The following is a 21,638-nucleotide window of genomic DNA, read 5'->3' on the forward strand; positions in this document are numbered from 1 at the left end:
ACCCTTATTAAACAAAGCTGAATTTCCATCTTGAGGAAAGCAGACAGCATCCTCCCGCTTTCAGCTATTTAGGGGATGGTTGGGATTTTTTTCACTGTTGCAAATGGGTAGCTTCATAAAGAAAAAGAAAAAAAAAGCCATATTCATCTTGCTTTGAAAATGCTGTAAATAAATCAATTCACTCCCAGGGATAAGCTCTGCCTTCTCGTTGCGGTTGACTCCTGCCAGTGCTAATTGGAGCCAATAGGCACATCATGAGGGGAGCAACCCCCTTTACAGGCAACACTTCAGCCTGGCGAGCATGTTTACAGCCTTATTTCAAAGCCTTAAGGAGGAGGGATCTGTCATAAACCCTGGCAGCTTTCGCCAAGCAAACAGTGCTGCTAGAATATTTAAAAACCCAGTGTTTGGGTGGAAAAATATAGAAAACACATGTGTTTCCATGCGAGCTCTGCTGCTGCTCGGAGCTGGATTTGTGGCAATGCGGCGCAGGCGGGAAGCTCAGCCCCCAGCCCTGGCAGGGACAGCTCTTCGTCACCTCAGGACTAGCAGGTCCTGTCCCAGCAGGGACAGGGAAGCGGGCCCTGAGGACCTCCTGGGACCCCCACCCTGCCCATGGCAGGGGATCCATATAAACTCAGTGCAGAACTCAAGGAGACATATTCCCTGTACTGTGCCTCTCCTTAAATGAGCCCTCCAACTTTTGGGGTGCTTGAAGACAGTGATCAAGAAGAAAGCCACCTTTCCCAGTCAATGAATGAGCTTGGCATTGGTTTGGTCTTTTTTAATGAAATAAATTTCTTGAGGAGACTATAGAAGTTAGAAAAGATTATTTCAGGGTTACTTTGAAGAAAATAAGAAGAGATTTCCTGCATTAAAGATGTCAGTAAGGTTTATAGGAAAAATACTGTGCAGGGATTGGTGAGTGGGTGAAGGAGCCACACACTGGATATGGGATGGGGGGAGCACAGCCCCACAGGCTGGAAGAGCAGCAGGACTGGCTGCAGCCAATACTTCCCAATACTGGACACTTCATCTCTTCCTGTGGTGCCTTCTGCTCAGCACAACTGCCTCATGTCTAACACCTGGGGATAAACTAAGTGCAAATAATTAACAATAAATCAGGTCTTCCTTGCACAGACCCCCTTGACTGTGCCCTTTGCCACCCACCCCCCCACACACAGTAGCTAGCAGTGCTATTTCCCACCCTCCGCAGGGTTAGGACCTCTCTGTCCCAGCAGGGTAAGGAGCAGGAGGTTGGCAGGGCTCCAGTGGGGACACAGCACTGCCACAAGCCTCCCCCAAAGATGAATGGCTGCCAGTTTTCTTAATCCAGCCACTTTGGAGAAATAGTTTGTTCTCATCCTGTTTGAAACAGCTTCAAAGTGGCTCCAGTCTAGACTGTGCCAAGATAAATTACAAACCCAAAGGACTGATATAAACCATAGGGGAAGGAGTCATTTGCTCTAATGTAATTAAAACAAGATATCATAATATATGTAAGTATGTATATGTGCAGGCACACACTCTCCTAGCAGGGAAGAAACAAGATGCTAACACACCACTCCCAACAAAAACCCACCCCATCTCCACTGCAGTGAGGGCTTCTGCCCCCTATAAAGGGTTGAGCAGGGAGACCACGCCCCCAGCTCCCACCAGCCAATCAGGCTGTGCCAGGTGACTTTGACATCACCACCTCTGGTATAAAAGGGGAAGGAGGTGAGCTCTGCTGTAGGTGGGTGGTTGTTCCTATCTGTGATGCTGGGGTGTGGTGGGTGGGCACAGCCATGATCCCACATGCATGGCGGTTGGTGCCCATATGTGGGGTTGTTGTGGGAAGCAAAGGGGAGGGCAGCAGTGTGGCAACAGAGGCCCAGGCCATAGTCATGATAGGAAGAGAAAGGCAAAAGGTGGTCTGCCCCAAAGCCAAAGATGAAGTAGGAATGTGAGTCTTCCAACATCAGGATGCCTTTCATCAAAGTGCATCTGATGGGTCCCTTCCTCCATACTTCCCATGGGAGCAGCTATGGAAAAGGGCCTTTCTCCACAAAAAGTACAGGGTGAAATGAACGCTTCTTCCTTCACCTGGAATAGGTCTGATTTGTGATGAACTAAGTAAAAAAATAAATCCGTAATGCTTCCACTTTAATTTCAGTGCAACTCATGTGAAATAGATGGGGATCCCCTTGCCCTTTAAGTCTTATCTCATTTACTAATAATGAGGAGGGAGGGGAGAAATGGAACAGAAAGAACAGGCTCTTACATATGGGGAAAAGGAAATTAAATAAAATTAAGATTATTCTAATTCTGAGTCATTTTGTTGACAAATAAATGAAAGAGTCCTTGATGAATAATGCTTGTATAAATTTAAAAGACTTTTAAAAAAGTTTATGATCATTAATTTTTCACCATGACCTGGCATACAAACAAAGCTCAATGAAATTGAATCCTATAAAGAGAAACAGAGGCAGTTACCAGTAAAGGTGTGTGTCATTTTGGTTTCAATAGCATTACATTTGAAGATTAAGATGCATGTATATACAGCTGGAGGTTAATATGTGTATGAACATATGTATGTATAAATGTTTGTGAGTGCATATATATTGCTGTACATCATCATCCCCCCCCCGCCCCCATACTGCCCTCCCCAAGGCCACTGCTGTGCTGCAGCCTGGCTTTAACCTCCCTCGGATGTCCTCTCTGGGTCTCTTTCCCCACAGCCTGCAGCAGTAGATCATCCAAACACCATCTCAGGTGTGAGATGCTTTCACCCCTGCATCAACTGCAGCACAATTCTTTTTCCAGTTAATCCTGAAATACCTTTTCCTCTGGTGCTGCCCAGATGCTGTCCCCAAAGGTGTGGTGGCGGTGCCGATGGGGCGACAACCCTGCAGCTGGGATACCCCGATGTGATGTCTGATGGATGTGTGTGGAGTTTCAGCTCATGCCACAAGAGGTCTCACGGATTTCATTGGGACCATCAGAGGAATAAAATCCCAGTTAATGCAAGCAGGGGTAATGCTTGTGGGACTTCTCCGATGCAGGTGGAGCATGGTTGTGTCTGGGCTCTTATTTTCCTTGGGAACAACCCTAAATCTCTCACCTGACAGCCCACAAGCCATCCTCTAAAGCAACTTTATGCCTGGTGGGACAGTTGTGTGTGAAAAGCAAATGGCCCTCATCACTTCTGGCAAATTACTCAGAACACATTTTTACGGGAAGTCTTGGGAGCTCATGGAGCAGAGAGCCCACAGCCATCAAGCACAACCCTGCCTGGGGATGAGCTGCTGCTTTTATTGTGTTGTGCCCATCACAGTGCAGGCCAACCTGCTTTGTTCCTCGCCTGCATCCCATTTACATCCCGCAGGAGACTTTGTCAGATCCACAGCTCCGCATGGGCAAACCGTGGTCCCAGCATCACGTCCTGCCCACGTCCCCACCCTGGGCTGCCCCCAGCCTCCCAGCACCCATGCGGGCTCTGCGGCCATATAAATTTCGGCTTGGTGCTTTGAAGTCACCAAGGAGGAGAGTTGTTGTTGTTTGTGGTGTGGCTTATCACCACAATGCCTCCTGCCTGTCTCTCGCCGCACGGCCCTGGCCTGCCGTCCATGCAGCCCTGCTGCCAGGGACCGCCAGGCTGCCAGCGCCGGCTGATAAGGATGATGGATGTGGAGGAGGCTGGCTCCACCATGGCCAGGGCGCTTCCTGGGAGTCGGAGCCGGCCCAGCGCTCCCTGAGCCCAAAGGAATGCATGTTTGAGGGATGGAGAGCCGGCACGGGATGTAGGCGGCTCCCTGCCTGGCTGAGGCCTCCACCAGCCCCAACAGTATTGGCGTTGGTACTGCCACGTTAGCCAGGGTCCTTCCCATATCCCCTTGCCCACGGAGCAGGGTGGGCAGTGCAGACCCAAATCCACAGCCTGGCAGGGGGATAGTGGGGGGACATGTCACCCACCCTGCTCCTTCACCTCCAGGGTGGCTCTGCAGCCCATCTGGGTCCCCTCCATGGGATGAGGTGGCTTTGGCAGGTGATGGAGATGGACAGCCACTGTGCGGCAGGGGCAGCACCACACCTATTAGCACCAACCTCATGGCATGGGGAGACCTGCAAGCAGATGGCTCTCACTTGTTGTGCCAGGGAAGTGCTTTTGTTTAAATTAGGCTTCCTGGGGCTGGAGCGGAGCTGAGTGGGATCTGCACACCCTGGTCCCTTTCAGAGGGTGCAAAGGCTTCAGCATTGATAGGGCCCTACCCTGGGTTTAGGGCATCCCAGCAGGGAAATGATGCTGCATCACACCCCTTCATATCTGGGTCTCCCCAGCCTTCAGAGAAGCTCTTTGCAGTGATTTTCACAATGAAGCCACTGCTAATATACCTGGAGCAACTCCCTCCATGGGTCAGCACTTGTTCCTGGCTCAGAGCAAGCCAAGGGAAACATTTTCGTGCAGCTCCTGCAAGGACCACATTGTAGTTTCTTTTCAGTGCTATGCTTGCTTCTCTCACTTAACACAATTTTTCTTTACTTCCATTTGATCCAAAGCTCCCTCCTTTTTATATTTCTTTCCCATCCCCCTTCCCCCAACCTGCTCCATGGAGGACAAAACACCTTTGCTCCCAGGTTTGAGCTGCAGAAAGCAGCCAGACCAACTCCCCTTCCTCTGGCAGGAGTCTGGATTCGGTCCCCTGTAACAGGCAGCATAACGAAGAGCCCAGAGCATGGAGGTTACTGCTAGCCCATGTCCCCAAAGGATCGCTCACCCCGCTGTCCCAAATGCAAACCTGGGATAAAACACGCTAATTGCAGTGCTTCAGTCAGACAACGATAAAATCAGATGCCTTTCCATGCCAGCCTCATTACTAGGGTTTCTTAAAGAGGTTGTGCTTGTAATTAAATAGCCATATCTTGGCTCCCAAAGACAGGAGGAAAAGGCAATTTGAAAATGTATTAAAACAGGGGGTTTGGCAATTCTCCTGGATTTAGAACAATTCATGGATTTAAATTGTTCCATTTCAAATATGTGTGCTTGCTTTCAATAGAATTAAATAAAGATGTGTAAGATGGAGGGAAGGCAGAACTTTCCTGGATGCTTTTCCCTCTCTGGCTGTCAGGGGAAAGGGTAACACTGGGCTTGGAGAACTTATTTGGTAGAGTGTGTTTTCTGGGCTGCTCTGTGTGGCTGATGCTGTGACTGACTCAGCTGGTAAGTACAGGAAAGCAAGAAGTCCTATTAATGCCAAATTTTCTAAAGTTTTTCAGCCTGGCTTCTGGTTTTACGCTTACCTCCTGCACTCCCGACCATGATCCCACCACTGGTGGGACCGGCTCCCTGAGCACGAGCCGTGACTGTCTGGGGATGGGCAGGCTCCTTGTCTCCAGCTGCCTTTTCTACAGGGATGCCACATTAAAAATATCAGTCTAAAGGTTGATAACAAAGGACTCCTTGGGCACTGTGCCTTTATACACACCCTTTGATTTGGCATGAGACATTGATAATATCATCATTATAAAAGTTTCCACATCTATGGGGAGAAATGCATCAGGTAGTTGAGAACCACATTTAAATATAACACCTTTTTTTACTCCAAGAGCAGTAGAAACCTAAACCCTGAATTGCTCTTTATACAACATCTCTCATGCTGGGAAGGTTTATCTCAGTGATAGCAGTCAAAGCTCCTTACTTGATTGTGGGTAGCTGCTGGGGAGGAAGTGTCCAGTAGCACCCCAAAAAGACATCCTCTCTTTTAGATACCTTCAGAAGAGGGCAACCTCTTTGCAGAGCACTTGCGCACATTTGCCTGCTTGTGCATTTATTAGTTGCTTATTTTAAGCCCAAATAACAGAAAAATCCTCTCCCTTCTCCCTCTGGCTCCTCTAGCATCATATGTGCGTGTGTGTCAGTGGGCAGCTGAGAGGTGAACAGGAGATCAACTATGAGATGACTTATTCGGGTATCAGGGAGGATGGAGGAGTAGTTTGAATCCAGCCCAAATCCTGAGCTCTGTGGGCTTGACATAAGCATTTAAGCCTTTGGTTGGGATCTGGTGATAGAAGAGGGCTGGAAAGCACATTTCTTTTGTGGTTAAAGGTCCTTTTGTCGGTCCATAAATCCAGAGGGAGGTCTGTTTATTCTGTTTACTGCAGTTACCTAACCTGTGAGCCTCTGCATAAATCATGGCAAGCTGTGATTTAGAGAGGAGCTGGTCTCCCCGTGGCGTGTGCACCGTGTCCCTGCCCAGACCCCCACGCAGGCAGTGTGCTCCTCCAGAAGCCCAGAGATAAGAGCAATAAAAGCTGCAGCTCCCTCTCCAGCACCAGTACCACTTCATTTTCCTTGGCAAGATCATGCATTGCTGCTAACGGATGGAAAGAGGAACCTGAGCCCAAATTTTTTTTCCTTTCCTTATTTTTAGGAAGCAGAAGGCATTTCCCGGGGCTTCCTGGCTGTGATGTCCCGTTTCCAACCCCATCACCCCTGGGGATGTCTGAGCACTGCTGTCTGATGGTGCTTGGCCAGACAAGGAGGTGGCCAGGCTGATAATCCCACCATGGGTGCCTGCTGTGGGCAGCTGGTAACCCAGCCTTCCTCACCTGAGAGGTGCTGACTCCCCGGAGCCGAAAGCAGCTGCCAGATAAGGGAGTGACTGCCAGATAACGGCGCCAGCTTCTCCGTATGAGCCCCCTGGGGAAAACTGCCCGTGCTATGTGTCAGCAGGAAGAGGACAGTTCAGGCAACTGAGGGGGAAGAAAAATCACCTTTGAAAACCCAGCCCTGGCATGCCAGGCTTGGTTGCACAGGCTTGGTGATGGCGGAGGGATGACGCAAAGCTGGAGGATGACAGCCAGAGACCCAGCTCACCTGGGGGGGATTGAGCCCCCAGCCCTGGGGAGGGGGCGTCCCTGCTTCCCACAGCCCAGGCAGCATCTTCCAGGGTCCCTTCAGCCCTTCCTCCGCTTCCTCCCACCCACCTCCATTAAGCAGCCACAGGATTCCCTTGGCCTTCTCCATTAGGATGTTGCTGCCAGTTTTGATGCTAACCATTGCATTCCCCTGAGCCCTCCCCATTTCCAGGCTGGAGCAGTGCAGGGGGGGATCAGCCCAGGTCCTCGCTGTTTAGTCTACCAATCAGATTGGTGACGAGGAGTCTAGCGGCTGGCAGAAAGCACTTTCATAATTGCTTGGATGCCGGCTTCGAGCTGTTCACCTAGTGGATCTTTCTTTCTTTAAATCCTAGAGGAGGGGTAAGGGTAGGATGATTGGCAGGGGTGGTTAAGTGAAAAGTGTTATATCCCTGGCATTGAAGTCTGGGCAGCTGGAGATGGCTCTCTGCTGACCTCAGACATGGAGGGATTTGGGGTGTTGCTCAGTGGGAAAAGTAAAGGGGCAGATGGGCAAAGCACAGCATCCTTCAGGCAGGTCAGGTTGGCTCACTCCACCTTCAGGTTGGAGCATCCTTGGCTGAAAAGTTGGACAGGCTGTGCATGGCTCTGGGCATGAAGATGTGTGTGCAGATGTGTGCGTGCATTTGGTAGCCCCTTGCAGGGAGGGTGAGGGTCCAAGGACACCCCAGCCTGGAGCCTGCCAGCAGCTTGGACCCTTTGGCCCCAGCCATGATGCAACGTGATGTTCTGCCTCGACTTAAGGGCTTGAAGCGTTGAGGAGCTCATGCCCCACGTCCAGCAACAGATGAGCCTCATTTGCTGGAAACCAGAGCTGTGTTTCTGAGCAAAAGAGGTGGCAGAGAACTTTGCTGCACGTGGCATCATTGAAAGGCACACCAGGGCCAGTCTGTGCCAAAGAGGGAGCCCAGATAGCCAAACCTCACTCAAAACCTGCGAGTCATCTGCCTGGCTTCAACTCACCTGTGCACTCGAGTGCGTAGGCAAAGCAAGTGACCTCGGGTGGTGTTCGGGCTGTTGGGGTTCCTCCTTTGGACACTGATCAAAGTGAGCCCTGCGGGGCTCGGGATGCTGACAGCTTAAGGAGTCAGTGCAGCAGCAGGGATGATGAAGGGAACAGCCCGACCTGGCCAAAGAGATGGGGTTTGTTTTCTCTAGAAAGCCAGAGACGAGGGCGACATGATAAGAGCTTCCCAAGGCCTCCGAGACAATAGTGATCAATCGGTCTCGGGGTCTGCTGGAGCTGAGCCAAGATGTAATCAACTTAATTTGCAATGAGAAAGCTCAAAGGTTAGGTATTAAGACGAAGGATTCAGGCACCATAGGAGGACAGTCAAGCCCGGGCCAGGTTACATGAAGTGTATTTTAAAACTGAGCTAGACAAGGCTGTGTGGGGAGCAGTCAGGTGCAGGCATGGGGCTTGGAAGGACTCTAATCCCCTGAGCTCACTGGCCAGGCAGGGGACAGGCAGCTGTGCCATGAACCAAGGATCCCTGTCCTGCATCCCCAGCCACCACCCTTCCAGCAGCTCAGCCTGTCTCCAAATTGGCTGGACAGGCTTCACCCAAACCATCCAACCCTCCACCACAGCACAGCCTGGGCCATTCAATGTCCCCGCGGCAGGTCCTGCCCTGCAGTGGGACAGGGACTGGTGAGACCTCCCCAAGCCCTCCCTTGCCCCACAGCACTGCTCCAGAGGTGGCATTTCTAAGCCCAAGATGGGGAAACTCAAAGGCTTTTAGACACTTACAAGCTATTTAACAGGAATTTCCTAAGCCTTGTTTTGGGCTGGTGCCTTTTGGCATTTTAAAGAGAAAAATTATGAGGGGACTGAGGCTTATTAAAATCCAAACCTCGACCACTCCTGCAAAAACAACCCTGCTTGTTCCAGGCTGGGTTTTATGGCAGTTATATGTGTGCGATAAAAATTGGCTGGGGCTAGCGGCAGAGTGGTGTGGCTATTGCCATATCCCAAACCGCATGTTCACGGGTGTGTTAGTGATTTGCTGAAGCACTCTGACTTTGGGAAGGTTTCATTCAAACAGAGAGGGTGGGGAGCGGTGCTTGTTTGGGGTTTTGTTGGCTCATTTCACGTGAAGTTAGTTCTCCGGTTAAATAAGCAGAATTAATCAAGATCAGTAAAAAGAAAAGCACTTTCCTGCCTTTTTGGAGGGTGGCTCCAAGGAGCATGTATGCTCCATAGCCACCAGCTGCTGCAGGAAAATTCCCAAATCCTGTATCTCCCCAAGCTCATGCTCCTGCCCACATCCTTTTGGTTGGTGCCTGCTGTCTGCTGGTGACTAAGGAGGTTTATCTGCAGGGCTTTGCAATCAAAGGGCTGCGATAGGCAGGGTAGGATTAACCCCAGAAGGGGAGGAAAATCCCTAGCTGGCCTCCTGCCCCATACATCAAACACCGCGGTCCCGTGGCTAATCTGCTGCGCGGCCCAGCAGTTAATCACGAAGGAGCCCGACCATTTGAGATGGAGGAGACCTGAGATCTGGCTCCTCTAGCCCCTGGCTGGGCTGACACGGGACCCTCCATGAACCCCCATGGCCTGGGTCAGCCTTGCGGCTCCTGCTAATGCCCATCACTCTCCTCTGGGCTGCTCTCCCGAGCTCTCCCACCCCAGACCCCGTTGGGGCTGGGGGTCCATTTGGCATTGCTGTTCATGCAGAGGGAGCCTGATGGGATGTTTTGTCCCATAGCTGTGTGACGGACTGGGGACTGCCGAGCCTCCCATCCCTCCGGCGGGCAGCTCCAGCCCCTTGGCTGCCTGCCGAGCCCTCCTGCACCCCTGGCCCGGCCTTGGCCCCATCGCTTCGGGGATCAGGTGCACGGCGGCCCGGGGACCAGGCGGGTCGTTAGCTCCATCTGTTGACAGGCAAAAAGCAGCAGCCAGCACCGGCGGTGGGCTGGGAGAGCGGCTCTCTGCACTGCTGGGTGCAGTGCAATGCAGTGCAGTGCAGGGCGGGACAGGGCAGGGCAGGGGTGCTGTGCAGGGCGGTCTGATGCTGGGGTGCAGTGCAGGGCAGTGCAATGCAATGGGATGCAATGCAGGGGTGCAATGCGGGGCAGCGCAGCGCTGTGCAGGGGTGCCGTCTCCCCTGGGACTGGGAGCGCTTCCCTGGGGTTACAGCAATCTTTAGGAGCCTACCGGAGCAGAAGCCGTGGTGGTGAAGACGAAGGTGGGGTGACCCAGATTCTTGCAGGAGGTGTCAGGGACAGTGGTGGGAGCAGGGCCCTGCGGGGCTCAGAGGGGACAGGGTTTGGGGACAGCCCTGTCATGCACCCCTTGACTCCCTGACTGGAGGCGGGAATTTGGAGGGGGGGGCTGGAAGGGAGACCGCCACATCCCTTTACCCTTCTATTGAGGTGGCTTGTGAGGCCACCCTGGGACCTGCCCTTCAGTCTCTCTGCCTCACTTTGTGTCCCCATACATGGCTTCCCCCATATAGTTTCCATCTCACTTGCTAATACTTTTTGCTGATGATCTCTCTGAAGCTTTGCCCAGTTACCATGAAAGGCAGCAGCCCACAGCACAAGCCCCACAATCCAGAGTGTTTATGAACTCACCACCTGTACAGTTGCCCCTTTCATTTTGGACCAACCTGCATGTCCTGCAACCCCAGCCCAGCCCTTTCCCTCCACTGCTGAGTGCTGGCTCACACCCGCTGCAGCTGGCAGCAACATCATGTGCTGGGGACAGCCCTTCCCTGGGCAATGCCACCATCCAGAAATGGCACTGAGCCACATGGATCCCCCAGGAAGATTCATCCCCCACCAGGACTTCAGAGGGAGCCGGACAGACTTGTAGACAAACGTGTGCACAGCTAATGCCCTGGTTGCTGAACACAACAACCACGAGTGGCTGTAGCATCCACCTGGCAGGTGAGTGCTCCCTGAACAAGCAGAGTAGTTTGATATTTGGAGAAAAGCTCAAGGTGAGCTTATGGGGAAAGATCCTGATTTTGCAGTCGTACGAGTTTCCTTAGGGAGGAGGTGGCCATCCCTGCCCTGTCCTGCAGCAGGCAGCCGAGCATGAATGCTCCAGGCTGAGCTGTTACAATCCACAGCCACCCTCAGTTTAGAGGGGAACACCCCTGGGACCTGCATGGCAGCCAGAAGGGGAGTAACCAACCCAGCATTGGGTACTTGTGCTGCCAGACTTGCAGCTGCCAGCTGGGCATGTTTTCAGGAAGCTGCTCAGTGACGGCCAAACCCCTGGAAAGCCAGTGAATCCCCCACCTCCCTTGGTACATCATCCTGGCAGCTCATCCCCTCTGGTCATGGCAAGGAGCAGCGCTGGAGCGAGAGCGCTATGTCAGGCAGGATGCAAACGGCTCCCAGGGTGCAGGCAGCACTGTCAGGCTGGCAGCAAGCGCATCTTGCACGTACATCCGTGTTTGGCTGGCGGCGGGAAGACAGGACCTCCAGGGAGGTCTCTGCTTTGCCCTCCATGGTGCTCCACTGATCAGCACACGTCCATGAAGGAGTGCCAGACCTGTAAGTGATGGGAGCTGAAGGCCAAGCAGGCAAGCCCAACCTGTCTGCAGCTCTGTCTTAAGTCTTGAAACCCTGCTTATCCACAGTGGGAAAAACTCAAAGGAGCAATGGGGGAGGTGCAGGTTGCCCGTGCTGCAGGGACCTCCCAACCACTGGTGACCATCACCCACCAGCAGTTTGGCCAGCAGCATCCTTGGGCAGGGGGTGACCCAGCATCAGCCGCGGGGCTCAGCCTGGGAGGCTGGATTGGGCCAAGCCCCGAGCCGAGCCACTGGCCACAGTCCACATGTGCCACCCCCTGGACACTTGGCGTAAACGACTGGAAGCGACCTCCAGGCCCGACTGCCGTTGGTGGGAAAGGCAGATGTTTGGAACCCCTGGGACTCACCCCCTGGCATGGCGGGGCCCAAAGGGGCACCGAGGCTCAGAGACAGACCCCTGGATAAGGGGTGGCATGGGGTGACCTAACCATGCCACCCTGCAGCCCCACCAGCCCTCAGCGCATCCTCCCAGCCAGGGTCTCACTGTTTTTGGGGGGGTTTGGCTCTCCTGTCCCTGAGGAGCACAGGGAACCACAGGGAGCAACAGGGTTCAGGAACTGTTTCATTAAATTCTCTCCAAATTTGCAAAGACTGAAACCTCCGGGCTTTTTTGTTGTCAGGTTTCTGCCAGCCCACCCCTCCAGGGTATAGCTGGGGTTGGTGGCATCTGGGCTGTCTGTGGAGCTGAGATTTGGTGAAATGGGGGAAGAAATCAGCTCTCACTGTCCCTGAGAGCAGAGGACACAGAAACAAGTATGGGAACCCATGGAAAATGGGATTTTATATAAATTTATTGCACATATTTGCACCTTTATGTACACAAAGGTTATTGCTCTTGCAGAAGCGTTGCTGTTTCACCTGGCACTGGCAGTGTGGGATCCGGGCTCTGGGAGCTGAGATGCTATCTCGGGGACTAGCTGGCAGTCCCAGCCAGAGTGAGGGCATATCAACCCGTACTGTGCTGAGGACACTTTGCAACTGTCTGGACATGTTCCTCAAATTTATTTCTGGGCTGAAGCCAGGCAGGAGGAGGCTTTCTGCATGCAGCTGCCTGCCAGCAGAGCTTTGCCCACCCCGGGCTAGCTGCTTTTCAATCAAACCCTTTGTCCCCACAGGTCAAATGCCTCCCTTTCAAAAGGGAGAAAGGGTTGGTTTTGATGTTTTGGGGTGAAAGGGAGATCCCCCAGATGAGAAAATCAGTGTTCTTGGTTTCCCTCTGAGCTGGGCAGCGCTTGGTCCCGCCGGCCCCGGGCTCGCTGTGCAGCAGATGGCAGCAAAGCCGGGCTCGGGCTGCGCCCCGGCTCCCCCGGGCTCTCCCGCTCCCAGGCTTAGCCTGGAAGAAGCCAGCAGCAGCATTTCCTTCCAAACTGATTTTCCTTGCAGGGCGAGGGACTTTTTCCCTGTCTCTGCCGTGCCCTGGCTCCTTTCCCAGCAGGAAAGGGGAAGGACACTGGCAAATTCAAGCCGGCTCTGGGCTGCTCCCTGTCCCCAGCCACCCAAAGACACCACCACAACCTAGCCAGTGCTCTGTGGGGCACGGTGACAATCCAAACATCTCTCTCCCTGCCCCATCCTGGGGTCTCATCCCTCCCAGGACAGATAAGCAATTCCCACTGCATCGGCCAGTTGTTTTGGATGCCTCTTGAGAGGGGCCAGGGAGAGGGGGGAAGGGCCCCCCAACCACTCTCTGGGAAAATAATTTTAAAAAGCAAAGCACAAGGCTGTGAGAGCTGTAAACAGGTTTTCAGCTGGGTTTTTTATGACACCTGCCCCGATGGCTGGAAGCACAGTCAGAGCCCATGGTGTTGCACAGATGGCCAAGGCAGCCGAAGCTCTCCCTTGGCACCCAGCGCCAGGGCGGTGCCAGAAGGGGCCTGAGGACACCCCCTTCTCGGAATGCTCAGGGGTGCCTGTTTTTGGGGGCGGGTGATTTTGTTGAGTCACAGGTCAGGGTTGGCAAGCGCCCAGTGCTGCACCACCAGCCTGATGGAGGCTTGGGGAAGTGTCACCCTCAAAGAAACGGTGGGGGAAAAAACTGTAATCTCTGGCAGGAAGCTGGGAACATCTTCTCCAGCCCACTGGGCTCCCCTAACATCCCTCTTGGTTAAAAAAAAACAAAACAAACAAAAAAAAAAAACCGACCACAAAAATTAGGGAGAGAGCAACATCTGCTTTGCGAGTGCGGAGCCCTTGCAGGTGGAGCAGCTCCTGTCAGCAGGGTTGGCATGGGGATGGATTAGGCTGTGCCCAGAGGCATGGTGGGGGCTTCAAAACTGGGCCCAGGCCCTCCTTCAGTGCTGTATGATTTTAGGAAGCCCAAGCCTGGCAACAGGGGCACATGAAGGCTGCTGCAAACAAGTAGCAGGTCTCAGAGCCTGCAAGTGTCTCTGAGCAGGAGAGGAAGTGGTTGGGGCCAGCCAGAGATGCTGGTGGTGCAGGATCTGCAGCTCCTGGTGCTAAGCTGCCCCCTGACATGTCTCCTTTACTCCCTGGCTCTCATCCCTGGAAGAAGGCATGGGGGCATTTCTCCTACCACCCAGCCCAGGGCAAGGGAGGGAGCACCAGCACCAGCATTGCTGCTTCCCAGAGAACTGGCCGTGCAGGGAAACCCACCACAGCTGCACAACTTCTTGGGCTGCACCAGCACCTGCTGTGGTGGGAAATTCTCCCTGTCAGAAGAAGCCCCTTCTCTTCCTTGACAGTTCTGCCTCGTGGGGCACCAAGTTATCTCTGGTGCTGGGGTCCTGGGTGCCTGTGTCACCGCACCCAGCCTGGCTCGCAAGAGATGCAGTTAAGAGCCAGGGCTGCCCTTTCCTGATTACACACATGGGTGCTGAAGCTTTTATCGTAGACAAAGCCCTGCTGTCTCACTCAGTCCCTTTGGCCGCTCCCGAGAGCCCTGTTGTGCTCAGAGTCTGGCTGCACTATCTCCCCTCTTCACGTGAACCGCACCACTTGCAGCCTGCCTATCTGAAAAGCAACACCAAGCAGGACAGGGTCCCTGGCCTCTGCCCAAGGGAAAGTGCCATTTGCTGCTACTGGGGAACCGGTTCTTTCAGGGAAGGACGGATCCTGATTGCTCTCATGCTGCTGTTGTGACCCTCTGAACACCAGCAGCTGCTCCTGGGACAGGTCCAGCCCAGGAGCTGGCTCCAAGCCCTGTCCTATCCCTGGGAGTGGGATGAAGGGGCAGGATTGCCCTCCAGCAGCCAGCAGACCTTCAAGATGGGATGAAAAGGGTTATGCAGTGTATGTTAGAAAATGTTTAAATGTGAACATCTGACCTCACTGCAATTTCCCTGGGTGTTTTCGTGGTGTTTGGGCTACCACACAACCAAGTAGGTCACTAGAGGGGTTGCATGGAGAACAGCTTCACTAGGGTAAGCATCCAAACAGCAGCACTTGGGAAAGCTCCACAGAAGCATCTTCCACTGCCCTGTGAAAGGACAGTGCCATCCCAAATAGTCCCCAAAGAGCAGCTGTGGCCCCTGCCTTAGTCACTGGATCCCCTGCTTGGAAAGGGGGCAACATGGAAGTGTGTGGTCCCCCAGGGAGCATGGGGAGGGGGAGACAGGCTGGAGAGCCCTGGGAGAAGGTATCTGTGTTTGAAGATCAAGCAGATGACATGCCCGGGTGCCCAGCAGTTAGTGTGAGCACCAGCGGCCCAATGCCCTGGCCTCCACCAATATTATCAGCAATTGTGGCATGCTGTCACCATGTGCAGAAAGGCAGGAGGTGCCTTAATGAGGCTCACTAAAGTAAATTATTAAATTAACAGCTAAGGCAGTACAGCTGCCAAAACAACTAGCGCTGGTGCAGGAATCGCAGTGCTGTGCGGAGCAGGATGGCTCATGCCTGCCGGAGGAAGCATGGCTGGCAAAACCACCTCGGGATGTACTGGGAAAAGGAATGGGAGAGCTGGCGATCTGGCAGGCACAGGAGGGGAGGGATGTGTGTGTGCAGGGGCTGATGCTGCCCTGGGTTTCCCCCTCTCTGGTGGCCCCATCCCACCAGGCAGGAGAGAGTCAAAAGCAGCCTCTAACATGGCTTTTGTCCTCTCGTGCGGTACTGGGAAGGTCTCGTGCCCCACCAGCATTAACTGTCCCCAGCTGCTCTGCAGCCCCCAGCTGCCATCCTGCTCCAGCTCCGGGCCACCATCACATGCTCCTCCCTACTTTGATAAACTGCGGAAATATTTTGGTTTGGCACAAGCTTTGGTTTTGCGTCTTTAGGAGAGGAATTACAAAATAATACGATAAGGCTGTAGACTGGAAGCAAGCCTGTTTTGAGTGTAAAGAGGTCTCTCCTGCCTGGCAGACTTGCGGAGCAATCTTGATTTAGGACATAAATTGCTGCCAAGGGTACCTGGAGAACTGAAAAGCCCTCAGCGCTGCCTCGGGGTAGTCCAGCGCCAACCTTGTGCCGGGTCTACTGGAACAGAGACAAGACTTTGCTGTGGGAGCAGGAGCTTAGAGGCAACTTGCAGGGGTGGAGAGGTGCAAAATGAGCTTTTCCCTGTTTTTGTTGTTTGTTTTGTTTTGTTTTCTTTTCTGAGGATGGAGAGGACCTGAAAGGTGTCCCTCTCTGAGGAGGATAAGCTCCTGTCTGGCTCCTGTTGTTTCCACTGTGAAGTCCTGGCCCTCCTTGCTGTCAGAAGAAAATGTGTTTAGGAACAAATGGGGTTAGCTGAGAAGCATTAAAATCAAACAGACTGAAACACAGGTGAAAAGTCCAGGCTCTGATTGTACACGCTTCATGTTGCATTTATTTTGCTCATAATTAACTTCCAGGTCTACCAACCAGCCTGGCAGCCTCACATAATAAAATCCACCTGCGAATTCTGCGTTTCTGGCCTGAGATCCTTTTCAACTAACGTGGCTGGAGCTGGTCAGTGGTTGTCACACAGCAAAAACCTCCCTCAGTTAATGTCATCACGACCTCTTAGTTTGCTTGATATAACTGATATTGCTTGATATAAACATTAAAACAAATGCATCAATGCAAAACATAGCCACTGCACGCCCAGCCTTGCAATTAAACTTCCCATCCCACATAAATTTCCGCTGACAGCATTGGGGGCAGATGACTCGGGTCTCTGCAGTGGGTCTCTTTTTCCCTCATTGCTCACTTGGCTGTCAAGAACCTCAGTGGCTTGTTGCGAAGTACAGGGGTAGAACTGGCAAGGGCAAGAGTAAAGTCATAAAATACAGTCTCTCACAGCCTGGATTCCTGGTCCCTGGACTGTACTGGCTCTCTCCATGGGCAGCGGATTCAGGATCATCTCGGATGCTTTGCAGAAGCATGTCCGTGAGCATCCCGTAGTCTTGCTTGCCCCCTGGAGCCAGGAAAGCAGACATGCTATATTCTAGGGTTAATTAGAGATACTCCACTTGATGCTTTTGCAGCTGCTGGTCTCGATGAGCCTTTCGTACAGCACCAGCTTCAGGCGGACTTTTTTAAACCACTGATGGAGCAATTCCTTCCCATTGCTCCTGTCTCCAGGACCAGGTGAGGTTCTCCAGCCCTCCTGAGGACCACTACAGAGCCAGGGAGCTCCCTGCAACCTTCCAGGCACTACGGCATTATCTGACATCCCCAGTCCAAGCCTCCACAGGGAGGGGAGCAGGGGGACCGGGGGTTCCCCTTGCCCAGGCCAATCTCACTCTGCTGTCCCCAGCCCTGTCACCCCGCTGGCTGCTCGGCTGAAGGGAGGGCTGACATGGACACTGCACGTCCGCCTCTCCACAACCCATTCCCATCCCATGGGATGGATGGATCAAAGCATGAACATGAGGCTTTTTAGCTGCCGTGTTTGTATACACAGGCCTGCTGCTGACACAGATCTCTTAATCCCCTTGCCTGTGTCCTGCAGACCATGCTTGTACAACGGTGGCCACGGCTGGGTGCTGGCACTGCACTTTATTGAAGCTCTTTTACCTCTGACTTGCTGATCAGCTGCTGACGGGGTGTTATTGGGACGCTGCGGCGGGCTCAGTGGCGGTGCCAGCATCCTGGTGAAGGGGACTGTCCCCAGCTTGACTTGGTGGCACCAGGACAGGCTGGTGGGGGCAGGGGGGAGGACTGGTGCATGATGGTCAATGCTTGGGCATCGCTTTGCTTCCAGTTTATCATCTCTACCACTTTGTGGGACTTCAGCTCTGAAGCAGAGGTTGCTCAGCTCACGATTCAGCAGGGTGATTTTTGCTTTGCACCAGCAAAATATCTGGGAAAGCAAGCACAAAGCTGGTGAGGCTGGGTGGGAGTTACAGCCAGAGAGCCTGGATCGCTGCAGGGCACAACTGGAGAGGAGGGTACGCTCAGAGCAGGCTGGAGCCATGGCACAGAAACCTCCCCGCAATGGGAGCAGGGATGGGAGCAGAAATGTGCTTTTGGAGGAAGACCCTCATCACACCAGGAGCGTGACAGCATATGCCCCCAGTTAAAGGATAGTGATTTAGTTGCACCTGGGAGCCAGGCAGAGCCAGGCATGGAGCTTCCCGCACTTCAGCCCCTACGTTCTTGTGCACGATGCAGCTCTTGGTCACAGAGAGATCCACTGTCCCCTCCTGGGGGGTCCTTTGCCACCTGCGATGTGATGGCTGGTGCTCAGGGCAGGCAGCCAGGCTGGGCTGGGGAGGGAGCAGGTGTGCAGAGACCCTCCACTGTGGGTGATGGGAGGAGACCTGAACACCGTGAGGGAGAGCCAGCCAGGCAGTTCGGCTCCACCATTCAGGACTGGCTCCCAATGGGCTTTCCTGCCTGGTTCCTCCTCCTCTGGTACCCCATGATGCCCATCAGAGCCCAGGCTGCTCGGTGCTTGTGCCTGGTGCTGAAGTCGATGTGGCTGCAAAAGTGGAAAGGAAAGCATCGTGGTAGGATGCCCGGTGCACTCAAAAGCTGGGGGGCAAAAGCCTGAACTCTTGCACACAAAATAACAAGAAGCTTTAACTTCTCTTCTTGCTGTTTCTCAGGTGCCTAGCTATCCAAGGAAGAGAACCGCACTCATCGGATCTATACATATCCATGCAGCGCACAGATCCTACCGTGCTGCTTGGCAGAGAAACACTGGGCAGCAATGTAATTGTGCTGCGGCTCAGGGTGAGATTCAAAGAGCAAAGCCCAGGGATTTGCTTTGACTGCAGAGGGGTAAAACAATATTTAAATAACTGCCAGCCACTGAAAGGAGCAGGAGTCTCATGGGAAAAGACAGAATTTGTGGCCGTGCGTGGCCGATGGTTTTTATCGTGAACATACAACCTGCAAAGGGAGTGAACAAAGCTGCTGGGAGCTGCCTCTGATTTAGTATTTCATAACTTTGGTGGTTGACTCCAAGCATTTTGGCTGTTAATTATCCTTAGGTGCCTAAAGGAAAATATCCCAGCAATTCCACCTGTAAATCTTATTGATTCTCACCTTGAGTCTTTGGGAGCTTTTAGGGCACCTGCACAAGCTGCCACTCTTTGAATTAATTGAGCTCTGGTGCCTTCCCGTACATTAGGCACGAGGCAGAAAGATGTATGTCCCCAGCCAGCCCTGGCACAAGGTGCTGATGGCAGAGAAACACGGACTCCTGGGACTCACAGCACATGGTCAGCATGCTTTGTTTCTCGGTGGGGGTGGCACGTCCCCAGCTGGCCTGACCCAGGGGCCTCCACGGCTGCTGTGGGCAGCCAGGACCTGAGAGGGATGCAGGACATTTCCTCTGAATCATGAAGAGCTTAAAGCATTTTGAAGAAGGATGCTGCAGCATTTATCTCTCATTCCTCTTTGTACAAGTGTCTGAAATATTTTTGCTGACATTTCTGCTGGCAGAGGGGTGGCATGGACGGTAAATATCCATCAAGCAAAATATCAGCCTTGTGGTCAACATATGCCATGTGTTCATAAGCACCTGGAAAATGAAATGGCTTAGCGGACATGTTAAGCAGCCAAGGGCTAATGTATCTACAGCCAAATATACAAGGTAGGAAATTCTGGTCTAGAGGAGGTGTTGCTGTCTATAACCAATGTCATCTATAACTAGGAAATGGGGGGGTTCAGAATTTTTCTTGAGCAGACAAGGTTATCTATTGGCTTTGAGAGAGTCCTACAAGAACTGTAGCTTTTGGATGAAAAAATTGTGATGATAAAAGCAGTTATGTATCATTGGATATTCCACACACACACACCCCCAGTCTTTTATTAAAAACATGCAAAAACTGGCATAGTGGACTTCAGATTTTTAATTATGGGATAGTTACTCTCATTTAAGTCTGACTTCCTGATGCCAGGAAAATCCATGTTGTGCACTCTCAACACAGACATGTTTGCCACACCACTTCCCAGAGGGCAGAAGATGGGTGGAAGCAGCAAGGGGCCAGCAGCTCCACAGAGCTGCTAGGAGCTGGTTTCTACCCCATGCGTGGCATGAGCGGCCTCAGCAGCACAGTGCCTGCACTGGCTGCAACATCAAACTGCCGAGCCTGAGCCTGAGCCCCTGGGCCGTGGAATCCTGCTAAGTGAAAGCACTTTTTAATGGGGATGTAATGGAACTCGTTAGTGTCTGCTGTTTTATTACAAGGGTTGAAAATTACTTATTAGTGTGAATGCGTTCACTCTTCATGCTGATCCTTCATATGCTTTGCTAGAAGGGTCCAAGCACATTTACCTCAGAGCCAGGCAGTATCTTCCATCTCTCCGGATCACATGGCTGCAGATAGAAAACGTCTACAGGACTGTCCATGAACACTCAGTGTTTTCTCATCCCCTTGCCCTGGGAGGAGAAGTGAAGAGTTTTCCGCTCTGGCTGCGTGTCATGCTTTTTGTGCATGGCCCCCCTCCCCAGAGAAGGCATATGAGCTCTGGGGTTAAAAACCCTGAGCAAGGAGAGGTTAAAAGCTGGGTTAAGGAAGGAGATGTTGCGGGAGGTGTCTCCAGCAGAAACCTGCAGGAACAGGCGCTTTCTTCTGGTTCTGAGATAAAGCGGGTTGAAATTCCAGTACTTGGGGTAGTAGAATAAAAGGTTTGGGGTATTATTTTAAAAACACTTGAGTCCTTTGTGATGGCTACAATGTACCACGAATAGGTGTCTGCTGGGGTTGGGAGGTACCTGCCATGGCAGCGTGACAGGGGCTTGCTGGCAGCCTGCCCTTGGCCCCAGTCACTGCTGGGGCTGCAAACTGGGACTGGCATTTGGGCTTCCCCCAGTGTGGGAAAGAACCTGATCCAGAATGAAATCATTGGGTTAGAGTTTCCTGATGAGGATCCTTAGGGCAAGCTGGATATTTTTCAATGGGAAACTGTCAAGTTTTCTGAAATTGAAAACTCCCAGTTAGACCTTAGGGTTGTAACTGGTGGCCCTGAGACCTGGGAATGGTTCTGCACCAGCGTGATGTTTCTCTTACAGGAAAAAGCTCTGGGTGCCCTTTGAAAAGTTTTTTCCCCTGTGGATGCCAGAGGTAGCCCTGCAATTTGGTTGGCCACGCTGCATTTGCAAGTCCCTCAAGAGCAGGGCTGCTGCGCACCCCTCTGGGGCAGCTGGGTTTGCTGGAGCGCAGCGCTGCAGGGCTGCTGCAGGAACATTTGCCCAACCTTGAGTACGTTGTCCCTGACAGAGTTTCTGCCTGGCAGGGTTCACGGAGCAGTAACGACTACGTGAATAAGGTAAAGCATATGGCTCAGGATAGGAAGTTTGGGCTTTTCTTTGCAAAATCTCCTTTCCCTTTCACAAAACATTAAGGGTGCCTAAGCCTTAATATTCTACCAACCGTGCGTAAAGCTTGGGCTTGCACCTACTCCTCACCAGGGAACAGCGTGTCCAGTACTGGCCGGCAGTGAGCACTGCTGGTCCGAAGGTGCTGGGGAATAAGAAGATTCCCTTCGGAAATGCCGTCCTGGTCCAAGTTGCCCATGAGATCAGTGCAGCCCACTGATGCAGGGAAATGAGATTTGGCCAAGAGTGCACTGCAGCTGCCGATGGGCATTCAGTCCTCAGGACCAGGCTAGAGCAAAAGTAAAACTGCTGGAAATGTGTGTAACACTGCTCCGCTGTCCCCAGTGCCTGGCAGGCTCTGCTACTTGCTGATGTAGCTGCTGTCATTGTAAGACTTCTGTTGCCTAGCTGGGCTCAGCTCTGGTTTTCACGTTGCTGCTGTAGGGAATGAGAGTGAAAAAATGTTTCTTCCCACCACCCCCCCCCTTTTTTTTTAGTGTTAG

This window comes from Phalacrocorax carbo, chromosome 8 (genome assembly GCF_963921805.1).
Source record: "Phalacrocorax carbo chromosome 8, bPhaCar2.1, whole genome shotgun sequence".
In the NCBI taxonomy this organism is placed as follows: Eukaryota; Metazoa; Chordata; class Aves; order Suliformes; family Phalacrocoracidae; genus Phalacrocorax; species Phalacrocorax carbo.